Consider the following 14,661-nt stretch of genomic DNA (forward strand, 5'->3'; position numbering starts at 1 on the left):
TACTCAATTTAAAAAATGTTTTGTTCACAGTTGATTTGTTAATTTGTTATGCCTACAACAAAAAATAAAAAGTTATGTGTTAAGGTGATATCCTTAATGATGATAATTAACACAAAACTTTCAAAGATTTGGTGATAGTGAGAACCTAAAATGTAAGTTAGCTCCCTCAAAATTAAAAGCAAAACAGTTATACTGCTTTTGCAGTGTTCCTCTATTTTTATTTCATAGTTGTCAATCGCTCTTTGCAGCTGTATAAATTGGAGTGTTCAATATTGTTGAAAATCAACAGCAAATATGTTGTCCATCTTAACTTGATAGTTATTTTCGTCGTGCTGTAAATGCATTAAATTATCATTATCAATGAGTTTGAAAGGGATTACATCTCAGACCTGCATCGTGTCACCTCAATCGTTTTTTTTCGAGAATCTCGTATTATTTTTTTTCATCTTGAACTTTATTTAACATTATGCGGATTAAGAGTATTATAGACATTTGTGCAGATGATTTTATGTTTTCTGTCGGTTTAGGTTACGTTTAACCTCTGAAAACATTAAGCAGCAGTCTGTAGAAACCCTGCATTTAAATAAGATTTGATCTTTTATTCTTATGAATCAGACTCTGCTTTGCTGAGTGTCTGTGTTTAGTATTTACTGTCCATACTTTTCAGTAAAAAACCGGATTTTTAAGTTGTTTTGGAATAATGACTTCGATAAATGCCTTAATAGAACAATGAAGATGTTTGTTAAATTTCCAGATGCACAGTGATTTGCCTGTGGTGTCGCGCATGCGCACTGCGTCTCCCTCGCATGGAGCGTCAAGAGCCCGGAAGTCCCCGGATGTTGAGACGGATTCTGTCCTTAGAAATAAATACACCAAAACCAAGAACAGCTTCCGTTTCTCTCTCTCTCTCTCGTTCTTCTCCCTCTTGCTTATTTTGCCTGCAAATTTTTTTTTCATAAATGTTTCAGAAAATAATAATTATTCAAACTATCCTAAATGAGTGGCATTTTCTGGAATGTTTTTATTTGCATTTTCTTAAACTCTATTACAATTTACATCATGTGCTACTTTTTAGAAGAGCCATTATGCACATTTTGATCGGTATTCTTGTAGCCTAAAAAGTTTATTAGTCCAACATGACAGAATTCCACTTTTATATTTACATTCAGCAGAAAATTAGCAATTTTGCACACTCTTACAGGTGATCTGAGAAAAGGGCATGAAGGGGTACAGTCAACTGAATTGGTTCTAAGTAGTAGTGAAATAAATCATTAAATCGAAGTTAGAGAATTAAAAGTTGAAACTTTGGGTAGTATTTGTGAAGAGTACTTTGCGCTTTCAATTGATAATTCTTTTAACAATATTCCAACTGCCAGTATAATTCAAGGAAGTAACAGTGAACTAATTGTGCTTCAGTACAAATTCAAGGAATTACTGTATATGAAAAGGTGCAAATCTAACTTAAAAAAACATCCTAAAAATGTACAGTATATCACATATTTATTAGTTTTTGTGGCATCAAGATGAATAAAAATTGTGAATATTGTGAATACTGTAAGGGCAGTGAACTGTTTCAACACCCTTTGCTTTCATAAAAAAGTTCAACTTATCTTAATTAACAAAAATCAAAATTCAAATTCAGTCAAAAACATTTTGAAAAACAAATACATCCACCATGTGTGTTTTTTGTTTGTTTTTGTTTTATTGTTTTTTTTTTTGTTTGTTTGTTTGTTTGTTTTTTGTTTTTGTTCTTTTGTTTTTTGGGCAGATCACACTGTTTCACTATTTTAACATTATTGGACAATATTATTGTAAATTCCATGTTGATTGAGCAGATTGAGCTTCAGAAAATTAATTGGTGTCTTTGAAAAGAGCATATTTAAAATCTTTCCTGTGTTTATTTTAACGTGACGACCTGTGATCTTAATGCAGGTGTTGAAAATAAAATGTGTTTTTATTCGAAGTTAAAGCTGAAGACGTGCAAAAGAAAGAGGTCCAGTAAAGCAGCTCCTCAGAGGAGGATGTTTTATTCTGGAAGCTGCACCGGGTCAGTCGCTGCCGGTGATCGTTTTCTTGACTTCTGGAGGAATGAATCATCAGGAGGAGACAGACTGAGGACCGATGAGACGCTCGGAAGACATCTGATCCGAGACCAGCTGCAGGGAGCCGCTGCGGTCTTTCACAGCTGCAGGTCCCTGAACGCATCCCTCTGTGTGCGTGCGTGTGCGTGCGTGAAGGATGCCGGACCACATCTCAGTGAGCGAGTCCTGTCCGAGACCACCGAGGACTACAACTCCCCCCACCACGTCCAGCTTCACCACCCGGCTGCAGAGCTGCAGGAACACCGTCAGCATCCTGGAGGAGGTGCGCGCCGACCCCGTCTGCCCGCTGTCCCGTCCGCTGTGCGCGTGCGTCCGTGCGTGCATGTGTCAGCCAAACCCCCCTCTCCTCTGCGGATCCGCGCACATGTAGTGTCATTCCGTGACCGCGGAGCCCGTGGAGGGGTTTGCAGCGGCTCTCTGCCGCCCTCACAGGTCTGTTTATGCAGAGTGAGGACTGCGGGAAAAACAACCCAGCTGAGGCTCAAAGTTAAATTACCCCGAACGGAGCGCTGATTGGTGGGACGCACGCACCCCTGGGGGGGCGTGATGCCCCCTCTCGCTGAAGGCACAGCCGGGGGTTCGGGGTCTGGGAGCTGGATTTTGGTGAATGATGCTGGGCTTGAAGGGCTCGTCCAGAGGAGACAAGCTTCACCTTGAAGGCTCCCTGAGACCACAGCTGCTGCCCAGGCTGTTATTTTAAGGTCTAATTATACTACAAACACACTCCCAGATGGCAATCTACAGATTGTAGGGGTGTCACTATGAAGACATTCTCTCACTGAGATCTCGAGAGACATGTGTCTCTGAGGATCAAATACAATCAAGGCTGGTGCGTTTCAGTCAGTCAGAACCGAGGTTTCTGAAGACACCAGTGGTTTTTATTCATTTATATTTATGTAAATCCACACTGTGGGACTCCGCCACGCTACTTTTACTAACAGGAGACAGATATGATGGAGGTGATGATGACATGGTGATTGGAGTCGCACCACGGGATTGCCCTTGACGACCTACATCCTCCAGCCAAGTTGCCATAGCAACAAGACATCATCCAAAACACACTCACACATGCTAATTCTGTCTGCCTATGCAAAGAGCGATGGCCGCACGATATGATGATAAGAGCCTAAATCTGACCCAGAACCAAACCAGAGCTCAACGCAAGATTTTTACCAGTTTTTTCACCTTGTTCACTCTAAAAGCTGAAAGTTGATCTTCTCAGGTGACTTGATGAGCTTTCATCAAACTTAAAGTGTTACCAATTGGGAAGCTAAACCTGAACCACTGAAGAATCACAACTGATCCAAAAACCTGAACTTGGACTTTATCCAATGAAGAGGAGCTGACCCTGATTCAGGGAGCGTTAAGTTCAGACTGTTCACAAATAATCATCAGGGATTAGCCCGCAACCTAAAGTTGGATGATATGGGATGCTGGATGGATCACAGCAGGAAAGAAAAGTAAACCAGCATCAGAGCTTCAACCTGAGCTGAAGTCAGCAGCTGTCTCTCTTCCGTCTCTCCTCAGGCTCTGGATCAGGACCGCTTCATCCTCCAAAAGGTGAAGAAGTCAGTCAAATCCATCTTCAGCTCAGGACAAGGTATGGGTCAAGAGTTCAGTAATGACAATTCAACAGTTGTATTGATTAAAAACTTTATTAAAGGTTTTTTTTTATTATGTGTTGGAGCAGAGCATGCTGGGAACCAGGAGAGCTTCAGTCAGGCCCTGGAGCGACTGGGTGGAAACAACTCTGAGCTGGGAGCTGCCTTTTGTTAAGTTCTCCTGCCTTGTTAAAGAGCTCGCCGCTCTGCTCAAGAACCTGGTCAGTCACTCATCACTTATTATTCAATCATCAAGTCAATATTCAGTCACCAAAAATATTAATGCTGGGTACAAACAGCCTACTGTGTGCTGGTGTGCCTGAATTTTCCCTTTTTGTGCTTCAGTTGCAGAGTCTGAGTCATAATGTAGTGTTCACCTTGGACTCTCTGCTGAAAGGAGACCTGAAAGGAGTCAAAGGGGTGAGGTCCTAAATGCCTGAGCCAAGGAACAACTAAACCATCTCTCTCATAAACACTCATCTCCCCAAAAAATCAAACACATTAACAAACAAACATCTAAAGTATATATGAACCATAAAAGACATGTTCCATGAAACCCCTGAACCAACCAACAGGACCCACTGAACACATTGAACATCAAACACCTGAACCATGAAATGTGAAATCCCAGTCACATCAAAATCAGTCACTTGAATCACAGAAGATATTTACCAGCAAACATCCAAACCTTCGAACAACCCAGACTGTCAACATCCTTAACTAACAAACACTAGAACCTTCAGAAACCTCAATCATCTGACATGTTGACCATGAAACATTGGAACCCATCCAGCATTCAAACACCAATGACACATGGAACATTTTAACCAATAGTCACCCTGAATCATTAGAAATATCTACCATCAGATTCTTTTACCACCAAACCACATGCAGTATCAACATCTGCTCATTAACATGCATGTGAGCCACCAGCTCCCGAGCCCACAAACCGTCAAACCATCCAATTTATTACCAACAAAACCCCGAACCATCGATTACTGGAATCAGCAATAGCCTTGACCAAGAAACACCCAAACCAATAAACACCAGAACGACCAAAATCCTAACAAACACCTCAGCTACTGGAAATCTGAACCTACATGTTAACCAACAAACACTTGATTCATTGAAACTTCACACATGGGAACATTAAACCCTCAAACCCAACCAGGCTCAGGTGGAGTGTACTAACTGTTGAACTTCTTTGCTTTCATTTCTGTGAATGTTATTGCTTAATTTCTTTCATCAGGATCTGAAGAAGCCTTTTGATAAAGCCTGGAAGGACTACGAGACCAAGTTGTGAGTCTTCACTATCGTGGACATTCAAACAGAGATCATATAAGATGTAGTCATTTGGTTTTGTCATTAAGCTGCACTCAGATCAAATTCATTTCATTATCGGTTTTCAGCACGAAGATTGAGAAGGAGAAGCGTGAGCACGCCAAACAGCATGGGATGATCCGCACTGAGATCACGGGAGCTGAAATTGCAGAGGAGATGGAGAAGGAAAGGAGGGTATTCCAACTGCAAATGTGTGAGGTAAAACGACCCAAATGCTTCGTCTGGACCGTCTCAGTGTGACGACTGTGCTGTGACGATAGATGTCTTTCTCCAACAGTACCTGATTAAAAGTGAACGAGATTAAAGACGAAGAAAGGCGTTGACCTGCTGCAGAACCTTATCAAATATTACCACGCTCAGTGCAAGTAAGCCCTGCCGCTTCACCTTTAATCCTGATTTTTGGTTTGCGTCGGTCTCTGAGCTTCCTGCTGTCGTTCAGTTTTTTTTCAGGATGGGTTGAAAACAGCCGACAAGCTCAAGCAGTACATCGAAAAGCTGGCTGCTGACCTTTACAATGTAGGATGGCTTAGTATCTTCCACATGAATTAATGATCCACTCAGGAAGTGTTGTTCACCTGTGAACGGTGAGCTGACACCTCTGTCCTTGTTTGTCTGCGCAGATCAAACAGAGTCAGGATGAAGAGAAGAAGCAGCTCACGACTCTCAGAGACCTCATCAAAAGCTCCATGCAGCTGGACCAGAGAGAGGTAGAGCGGGGTCTGTCGGGACGGGGGAAGGGTCACGGCCTTGAAGGATGGAGTCTTAGGGTGGGAACCTAAAAGAATGGGGTGAAGTCTAAACAGAGTAGAAGAACTGGTGAAAGGACAAGTATAAGTAGGAAAACTGCACCTGCTTCACTCATGTAGTGACCTTTGACCTCTCTCTGTCTTTTCTTTTCCTTCTCTCTGTGAATGAAGTCCAGAAGAGTGAGTCTTCAAACTTTCCTTCACACATCTCGAGTTGTTTACGTATGCGGTGTAGTGCGGTGCATGTGTGTCTACACCGTTGTGCAGTATTACCATGAGTGGACCACGCACGTGTCGACGTCCTCTCCTGTTCTGCCAGGACTCTCAGAGCAAGCAGAGCGGCCTACAGCATGCACCAGCTGCAGGGGAATAAGGAGTTTGGCAGCGAGAAGCGAGGATACCTTCTGAAGAAGAGTGACGGGTACGACACCCACTTTTTTACCAGAGTCGTTACCTCAGAGTTTGGTTTGGTTTGAAATGAGTTCCAATCGCTGTGTTTCTGTGTGCAGGCTCAGGAAGGTGTGGCAGAGGAGGAAGTGTTCGGTGAATGAGTGGCGTTCTCACAATATCTCACGCTACAGTGAGTCCATTTTTGTTGCAAACTGCATAAGATATCTGTGAGAGGCGTGCCCACAGGGCATCGTCCTCGGGCCTCTGCTCTTTTGATGCTTCGCTCAACTGCATCAAAGAAAAAGTCTGCAGTTTGTTTTGTGTCTGGACTTTAAGACCGCCATCCCGGACTTGAACAGTGTTTGTTTATTATCAGCTCAGGCTGTTTTTTTTTTAACATTCCAGATATTAGCCAGACAGGTTGAAGCTGCGTCATTTCTGATAAAAGCTTTCAGAGATCCAATCAGACCTCAGCAGGTAGACAGGAAGCTCTTATCCCAGCTTTAATGGACTGCAGCTTTCAGTCACATGGTGAAATATTGATGAGTCAGATTACAGCGCACCATGACGATAACGATCAGAAGTCAGTGCTGATGCTTCGCATTAATCACAGACATGACAAAGTTTTACACTGAGTTCGTGTGTTCAGTCCAACAGACAGCCGGCCAGGTTAAACCTGCTCACCTGTCAGGTGAAACCCAGCACGGAGGACAAGAAGTGCTTCGACCTGATCTCTCGTGAGTCTCAAACAAGCATTGGTTTCATCAACATCACCTTCCAGCATCCACCTCACAGATTTAATGCTGAGTCACTGAATACACTTATCCGTATGCAAAACTCTTGTACAGATGTAGATCTTGTCCCTCATGGAAAGTGAAGTGTGAAAACAAATATATCTGATATCTGTTGCAAATTCAGATTGTGTACATTTCTATTCATTTCCTTTGCACAGTGTGATGTTTGGAATTGCTCTCACTCGTTCACTGTGCTGCAGATAACCGGACGTACCACTTCCAAGCCGAGGATGAGCAGGAGTTTATCAGGTGAGAAGTCCATCACGACATTTTCCTTCAGTTCTTGGATGCTTGTGAGAATGTGATGGTAGGATGCTGAAAGCACATTTCAGTCATTTTTGCCACCATCTATACCCCAGAATGACTCTTTGTTAACCCTTAAAATATTTCAGTTAAATTAAATGTAGGTTGAAATAAGAAAATATGATAAAGGTCATTGAATTGATTCAATTTGACATAATCTGACATCAGAAAATAATTAATAAATGTTTAAGTTATGTGATTTCTTCTCCTCAACTGTCAGAATATTGATATCAGTGTTTTCATATCTTTGGATTCCTGGCTATTAATTTTAATTAACTGTGTTTCTGAACAATCTCTTTACTCTCATTCAAGCAAATGTTACGTGTCACCTCCTTGGAATAACTGATACTTTATTCTAATGTGTCTGAGCCTCAGTTCAACCTGTCTGGACCTCCCCATCAGGAAAACCTGAACCGGCAGGACTGACCTTTCCTCTATGTATGTGTGTGTGTGTGTATGTGTGTGTTCTGCAGCTGGGTGTCTGTGCTGACCAACAGTAAGGAGGAGGCGCTGAACGTGGCGTTTCAGGGCGGAGCTCAGAGTTCGGTGGTGGAGGAAGAGGAGGAGCTCACCAAGAGCATCATCGACGAGGTGCTGCGATCGCCGGGCAACGACTCCTGCTGTGACTGCGGGGCTGCAGGTGTGTGTGTGTGTGTGTGTGTGTGTGTGTGTGTGTGTGTGTGTGTGTGTGTGTGGTGTGTGTGTGTGTGTGTGTGTGTGTGTTGTGTGTGTGTGTGTGTGTGTGTGTGTGGGTTGTGTGTGTGTGTGTGTGTGTGTGTGTGTGGGTGTGGTGTGGGTGGTGTGGTGGAGTGGCTGGGTGACCCGGTCATCCTCTGCTGTGGTTCAGAGTCCGCGATGGCTCTCCACCAACCTGGGGGTCCTGACCTGCCATCGATGTGCTCGGGATCCACCGAGAGATGGGAGTCCACGTGTCCCGGATCCAGAGTCTGGAGCTGGGACAAGCTGGGCACCTCCGAACTGCTGGTGTGTGTGCACGTGCACGTGCACATGCGTGCATCTGTTCCACCTCTACCCATGACCGGATCTTTCTTTTTCTGCCCTAATTTTTCTGATTTATTCTTTCCCACCTTATTTGTTTCCCTCCATTTTTTTTCGCACTATCTTTCATTTTCTCTCTTTTGATCTTTTTCCCTTCCTTTATCTATCTTTCTATACCTTTCTACCCTAATTTTCCTAATTTATTGTTTCCCTTCTTACATATTCACACCTCTTGACTTTCCTTTTTTCTCTATTTCTCCTTGTTCCCCTTTACTTACTCCTTTTGGTTTCTTTCTCTCTTCCTTTCTTTCGCTCTCTCTCTCCTCCTCAGCTTGTCAGGAATGTGGGGAACCTTAGTTTCAATGAGATCCTGGAGTCCAGCCTGCAGACCTCCTCTCTGAAGCCGACTCCCTCCAGCGACATGTGAGTGTTTCTGTGTTCTCCTCGTTTCCTCCTCCAGTCCCACAGCCGCTCATCAGTTCAGTCCTCAGGACGGCGAGGAAGGAGTTCATCAACGCCAAGTACATGGACCACAGATTCGCCCGGCGCACCGTCTCACCGGGAAGCAGCGGCCTGGACGAGCTGAACGAAGCCGTGCATTCCGGGACCTGCTGTCGATCGTCCAGCTGTTCGCTGAGGGGGTGGAGCTTCTGCAGCCCCTCCATGAGGCAGGAAAGGTGTGGAGACAGATTTCCTCTCTGTTCTGTGTCTTTCAGCTGAGATTTGTATCATTGACGGTTTCCCTCTTGTCTTCAGGAAGCGGGAGAGACGGCTCTTCACTACTACGTCCGGACAGCTGATACTCCTCCCTCCACCTGGTGGACCTTCCTGGTGCAGAACAGGTGAGGGCCTGAGGTGTGAATAGTATACATATATATGCTTTAATGTGAGCATTATTTGAACCAAATTAATCTTTTAAATGGAGCAAAAAGCAAAGAAATGTGAGGAACAAGTGGATAAATATTAAAATACCTTTTAAATCTCATCATTTTACATGTGGCTAATATAAAAAAGGTACCAATACACCCAGAAAGGTACCGTCCCCTTTCTGTGCCTTGTGTCCACAGCGGCAGTCTGGATGGACAGACGGACGCTGGAAACACGGCCCTGCACTACTGCTGTCTGTACAACAAGCCTCAGTGTGTGAAGCTGCTGCTGAGAGGAAAACCCGACATCCACATCAGTAAGACGCGCAGATGCTCCTTCCAGCGGCTCGTGACGTTCATTTTAATGCATCGGCCTCTACCCTCTACCGGGGGTCCAGATCAGTAACACGACATCGTAACACAATCACCCAATAACAAAAAAATCACCCCAAAAAATGTGACATATATACACAGTGGACATGAATAAAACACATATGTACTGTATATGAAAGTGTGTGTAAAGCCTCAGAGAGGTCAGATAAGCAGAGGGACTTGAGTCAAATACCATGAAATGGAACAAGACCAAGTTTTCCTTTCTTACACCATTTTGCAGCCATTAGAAGCAATAAGGTAGCCTTCACTGCATTGCTGACTTATTTTTTCAGTTTGCATTTGAATTGCTCACAGTAAAAGTCACTAATGACTGATGAGGTCTGGACTTTAAATCCTCTGGCTATCAATTTCATCCATGATTTTCCAGCGCAGACTAAAGACTGAGGTCTGACATTATGTGTCATGCTGTCTGTTTCCTCAGCCAATCAGGACGGAGAGGCAGCTCTGGACATGGCCCGCCGACTGAAGAACTCTCAGTGTGAAGAACTGGTGAGAATGTCTCGAACTTTTCAAACATCCTTTGATTCAGCAAAAGGAAATGGGGGGCTGAAAGGAGCAAGGATTGTGGGAGCTTTGTGTTTTTGAGGCATTCCTGGCTCATAGATGCTGTCTGAGACGGAGTTGAGCAGAGTGTTAAGCTTATTGTCTGTCTCCAGTTGGTAGAGGCTGTTTCTGGCAGATTCAACCCTCACGTTCACGTTGAATATGAGTGGAATCTCCGGCTGGATGAACTGGATGAGAGCGACGACGAGCTGGATGACAAGGTGACTCCAGCACCGTGGGAAAACGTAGATCTGGCCGATGGATCCGACTCTGTCCTCTCCTCTGAACCTCTTCTTCCTCCTGCCACAGCCCAGCCAGTGAAGAAGGAGCGCTCCCTTCGTCCTCAGAGCTTCTGTCCATCGTCAAGCCTGTCCTCTCAGGAGAAGCTCTCCCGCCGGCCTCCTTTGTTCCTCCTCACAGGGACAAGCAGCGGCTCTCCTATGGAGCTTTTTGCAAACCCAGTGTACAGCACCTCCTCCGACACGCCTCCGTCTCCTGGACCTGAGACCTCCGGGCCGTCCCCGACTGCCTCGCAGCCAGAGCAAAGGTACAGATCAGGTGCTGTTCAAGACTCTGGAGGATTCAGATGACCTTGAAGATGGTTTGAATGCGGGTTTTGATTGAGCTGGGTTTGAATTATGAATAGATTTGCTCATTTTGGTTACTGAAAAATGTGTAATTAAGGGAAGGTTTGTTTTTAATGTCAGATTCAGGGGATTCTCAAATTTTCAAGTTTGCACAAGTTTGAAAGTAGGTACGAAAGTAGGAAAATGAATCTGAATGGCTTTCCAGCCTTGAGAGGTCTGATGTGATTCGATTTTCTCTCTATTGGCGTTTCTGTGTGAGACCTATGAGGTTTGGACAAGAATGGGATTCCATGGCCAGTTTTTACTCACTCTGGTGAGTCATGGACTCGAGAATGGTTTGAGAAATGTTGTCAAAGACATGTGCGATGAGGTTTCAGGATTGGGACTATTTGAGAGAATTTCTAGGTTTCACTGGGTGTCTGTGGGTTTTTATGTCCTGTGGCTTGTTGGTAAAATGTTGAGGCCTCTGAAAGATGCAGCACTCTGTGTGATTATTCAGCACTTTACAGGCCTCGGGTGGTAAATAACAAGACTTCCAGTTCATTTAGATTCCTTATCGTCTGGGTGGGATATGGTTAATAATACTATTGTGGTAAATAAGTCTTCAAGTCTTTTAAGCTGCAGACATCTTGGGCATTTCTCATTTGGTAGATTGTTGTGCAAAACGTGTTCAAAATGCAACTGACTCAAATGAATTTTAAACTCTTGTGAATGTTTTGAGACACGCAGGGAGCTGCAGCCCAGTAAAACAGAGGCTTTAGGACTAATGGTAGATTTATTACTTGATGGAAATCACACCAAAGCCAAAGCACCAACTGCTAAGCGATCTACTGCAACAGAAATGAACACTGTTGCTAAAGGTATTTTCTCGTCTACTTCACATGCATATAACCTTGAGTGACATTCCACTCCTCAACCAGAGGATTTAATATGTCGGTCCACCCTTTGCAGCTTCAACTCCAGAAAATGTTTCCACATGGTTCAGCAGTGTGCTTCAGGGAATTTTGACGATTCTTCTCAAAGAGTATTTTTGAGATCAGACACTAATGTGGGACTGGAAGACCGAGCTCTGAGATTCTGTTCCAATTTATCCCAAAGGTCTTCTATCGGGTTGCGGTCTGGATCAGGCCAGTCAAACTGGATCCTCCAGGTCTTTATGGGCCCTGCTTCGTCCACTGGTTCAGCCATGTTGGAACAGGAAGAGGCTGTCTCCAGACTGTTCAGGATGCACCTCAGCATCCACTGACCCTGCCCTGTGATCGTTTGTCACTGATTGGCTATTGTTCCCCATCACTTCCACTTTGTTATAGTACTACTAACAGTTGATTGCGAGGAAGTTTCATGGCTGCACTTAAGTGACATCCTATCACTGTATCACACTGAAATTCACTGAACTCCTGAGAGTGTCCCATTCTTTCACTAATAATTGTAAAAATAGTCTGCATGTTGAGGTGCTTGATTTGTACACCTGTGGCCATGGAAGTGATTGGAACACCTGGATTTCAGTGATTTTTGAGGGATGAACAAATACTTTTGGGAATATAGTTAATTCAGAGTTCGAGGTACAGCTATTTTTTTATTGATTTCATCTATAATTTGCTGCAGCTCTGCTCCTAACTGTTATCACATTTGGGAAACATACAATCCGGCGTTCCATCTCTGTCCCCAGGCCCCACCTCGAGCCCCCCCGTCTCCCTCCTCTAACCTCCCACAGCAGCGGGGGCACCCTGAAGAAGAGACCCCCTCCCCCCTCCACCGGGGCACAAGCGCACCTCGTCAGACCCCCCGAGCCCTGTCCCCGGCCGGAAAAGGTAACGCTGGCCAGGTCTCAGTCACAGCTCGCTCTGGAAAAACTCTTCACGGTCGACCTCCTGATTGAGATCTGCTTGTTTTCACACAGGAAGTGAGATGACGCCCCCACTTGGAAATAGAGTCTCATCTCGCTGCCAAGTTCGAAGGACTGCAGCAGCAGCAGAGGTACATTTAAGAGGCACCGACACAGTCAGTTTTTTATCCAGCATGACTTCCTCAACACCCACCAGGAAGATCAACCAAAAACAGAGCTGTAGTTCTAGTAATATTTTTTCACAGGGGAAAATTTCACAAATTCAACAAACCGTTATCTTGGTGCAAATTTCAGACCACATACTGTATCTTAAGCCATGATCAAGGACATCCCAATAATCAACGCCTTTTTCATCTGCGAAAGGAAAAATTGCACAGACTTGACATTTACCATTAAGAATTTGTTGTGTTGATAATAATAACAACATAAAGCTGCCTACAGTAGTAAGGTTGACCATGGATCTCCTTCACCTGTTCCAGCACGACCTCCAGTCACACCAAGTCCACACTGGGACCCCAGAGTTTTACCTAAACTACCTCAAAAAGGTGAAACACAACATCCTCACTGTTTAAGAGTATTTCTTCTCTCCTGTCGGGACTCTTTGGGTCTAACCTGAACTCACACCTTGTTTTGTGTTTCTCCACAGTGGCTCTCAGAAAGATCGACACCATTCACCTCCCATCTATTGACAAGCCTGGTCAGCCTGTAGACGTCCCACACAAACCTCCATCCTCCCCCTCCTCCCTGTCTGACCCCCAGAAGTCCCCCCTACATCGATGCCTCCCCAAAAGCCCCCCTCACTCCAGTGGACTCCTCCCAAAGAGCTCCGTCAATGGAGAAGCCTCCGCTCTCCGATCTTCCTCCCAAGCCTCAGCTGTCTGACCTCCCCCCAAAACCTCTTCTCAGAGACCTCCCCCCGAAGCCTCAGATCACTGACCTGCCCCCTAAACCGACGCCCAGTGACAGACCCGGGCCGGCCCCCGCTGCTGCCGATGCTCAGGTGGAAGCCGAGAGCCAGGCGCCGGTCCAGTCGGGGGAGTTGTCAACTCAACCGGTCACTGACGATTCCCCCCCGGGGGCCGTGGAGATGCCCGTCCCTCTGCCTCGTAAAATCAACTCTGTGAGGCCCGTCACCTTCAGATAGCAGAGCAGCGTCCTGAGGACAGCAGGGTCCCCTCATGTGTTTCGTCTCTGTTTTTTATCCAGATTAAAAGCAAAGTGCGGAGAGTGAAAACCATTTACGACTGTCAAGCTGACAATGACGATGAGCTGACCTTCGCCGAGGGAGAGGTCATCATCGTCACTGGAGAGGAGGACCAGGAGTGGTGGGTAGGTACCACCGAGCTTCGCCTTCAGCCCTGTAATGGACGGCAGTCCGGTAGAAAACTCTCAGTCTGTAACCTAACTTCTGCTGTTCCTACAGATCGGGCACATAGAAGGGCAGCCTGACAGGAAAGGCGTCTTCCCCATGTCGTTCGTTCACATCCTTTCCGACTGACAGGGTCGAGCGTGCGGCTGACGCCAGCCTCCGCAAGCCCCGCCCACGAGTGACAGTGGACGGAGTTAGTCTGCTAGCCACAGACCGACAGGAAAACGCTAACAAAGCCAGTTGCAGACGCTGAATTCTTGCTGTAAATAGACCCTACTATGCTACCAACAGTGTTACCTTAGCAACCCAGCATGCAGACCCAGGCGGGCCGTAGCAAAGGAGTCTCCAGAGAAGGAAAAGATCCAGACGACGGGACAGGCAGGAGGACGAGGGAAAGGAGGACCTTGGGGAGGACGAGAAGACAGGCGAGACTTAAATGTAGCCTTTACCTTGTGACCACTGGTGCCCCCTGCAGGCAGCTCATCACACCGAAGCACAAGACAAAGCACACAGAATCGATTCTGAGTCATGTTGTCCATCTGACGGATACTGCTGACAGAAAAGCACAAAAAAACAAATGAACTCTCACAATCCAGATGACTTCTTCTCCAACGTCTTCTTCTGCGGCTACCGGATGAAATCGCTGCTCTGCTGTTTATTAGGGTCCACAAGAGTCCTGCTCTGGTTCAGCCTGCACCCATTGAGTAATTAGCCAATCGAATTAGGCCAGATTAGTGATTTTAGCAATGGGCTTTCACTGCAGGACTCCGGGGTCCCTCAT

The 14,661-nt window shown here is 45.4% G+C and overlaps 1 pseudogene; it reads left to right on the top strand.

Moving 5' to 3' along the window:
• Positions 1-2,223: 2,223 nt before the first annotated feature.
• On the top strand, positions 2,224-14,267 carry LOC115405258 (arf-GAP with SH3 domain, ANK repeat and PH domain-containing protein 1-like; annotated as a pseudogene).
• The last annotated feature ends 394 nt before the right edge of the window (positions 14,268-14,661 follow it).

The sequence above is a fragment of the Salarias fasciatus genome, chromosome 18 (assembly GCF_902148845.1).
Source record: "Salarias fasciatus chromosome 18, fSalaFa1.1, whole genome shotgun sequence".
Classification (NCBI taxonomy): Eukaryota; Metazoa; Chordata; class Actinopteri; order Blenniiformes; family Blenniidae; genus Salarias; species Salarias fasciatus.